The sequence below is a fragment of the Gadus morhua genome, chromosome 17 (assembly GCF_902167405.1).
Source record: "Gadus morhua chromosome 17, gadMor3.0, whole genome shotgun sequence".
In the NCBI taxonomy this organism is placed as follows: Eukaryota; Metazoa; Chordata; class Actinopteri; order Gadiformes; family Gadidae; genus Gadus; species Gadus morhua.
In genome coordinates this window covers 764874-766212 of record NC_044064.1, presented here as the reverse complement: position 1 = coordinate 766212, position 1339 = coordinate 764874, and the positions used below count along the sequence as shown (strand labels likewise).

Here is a 1339-nt window from a genome sequence, read left to right as displayed (position 1 = left end):
ATCAACGTTTCATCGACTCACTGTTACATTGGTTTGTGACTCCACTGATGCAGCTTTTGGTTCGCTACGTGTTTAAAGCTGTTCATGAAGGTATTGTTAATTACTGCCATGTTATAAATAATCTCTCTCTCTCTCTCTCTCTCTCTCTCTCTCTCTCTCTCTCTCTCTCTCTCTCTCTCTCTCTCTCTCTCTCTCTCTCTCTCTCTCTCTCTCTCTCTCTCTCTCTCTCTCTCTGAATGATTCTTTAAAAGTATCACTCTCTTTATCTTGCCTCCTTTGCATCGCTACAGCTCTCTCTTTATCTTTATCTCTCCCTCTCTGAGAATGAATCAATCCCAAACTATTAACAGACTTCAGAGAAGGTCTCCCTCTTTTATCAAACAACAGCCTGGACATTTTAATCCGCCGGTAAAGAAACACCACTGTGTGTTTCAAGAACACACACACACAAGCATCAACTGAACTAGCAGATGATCTGAGCAGAGGGAATCACAATGATCACATGCCGGCAGAATATGACTTTTGATGACGTTTCATAAGTCACCGGGTCATATGCTGCACGTGGGGGGCACACCATAGACCGAGAGGGGACACACTTCATCTGGACTACACACAACCATCCACCATCAAACAGGGGCGGACTACCTCAACTCACAGAATAATATATTATACACTATATATGTCTTACCTTCTGCGTCTAGACTTAATGTGGCGGGTTCCGGGACGGTTCAGCCGGTCTGTCGCGGGGTCTTCTCATTCAAGACGATTCGTCGGCAGCTTCGCTCCTTCTCGGTCCTAATGACTCGTCGCCTTGTGCTCTGCACCCCGGGGTGTCTTCTCGTCCACTGTGCGTCACGTGTGCGTCTCCACCGCGTTACGGACCTGGCTCAGGGTGCTGGGCAGTGATCAGCTGACGGTTCGAGTCCCGCTTCCCCGCTGCGACCGAGGACCAAGTGTATGGGAGGAGGGGAGGAGCTGCTCGGAGGGCGGGTTGGGGTTTAATTGCTTTATAAGCACTAGGCCACTACTGCTCGTCCTGTACTACTGCCGCTGCTGCTGCTGCTCACGCGTGGGGAGATTCGGGATACAATCACAGAGGGGATGTGATCAATGGGGCCCATTGTTCAAGACTCGGTTCACAGGGGTCTTGGGCCCTTTTGTTAATGAAGTTAAACAATGAGGGAGGGATGAACATAGGATGTTACTCTCGTTGGATCGAACCGATTTGAGACAGTAAACATCCATTTATTTGTTATAGTTAATGATAAAGAGAATAGGTCAGTGGTGGAGGACAGGCCGATGGCGCCCTCTGGTGGAGAGGACAGATATCGTCCTGCTG

General features: G+C 48.9%; 1 protein-coding gene across 1 annotated transcript in view; it reads right to left on the bottom strand.

The window, feature by feature from the left end:
• slc7a7 (solute carrier family 7 member 7) overlaps nucleotides 1–991 on the bottom strand; it is a 12112-nt gene extending 11121 nt beyond the window's left edge. Inside the window, exon 1 of the mRNA XM_030337570.1 lies at nucleotides 689–991. The gene's annotated coding sequence lies outside the window, so the exon portion shown is untranslated. The remainder of the gene's footprint in view (nucleotides 1–688) is intronic.
• Nucleotides 992–1339: the final 348 nt, after the last annotated feature.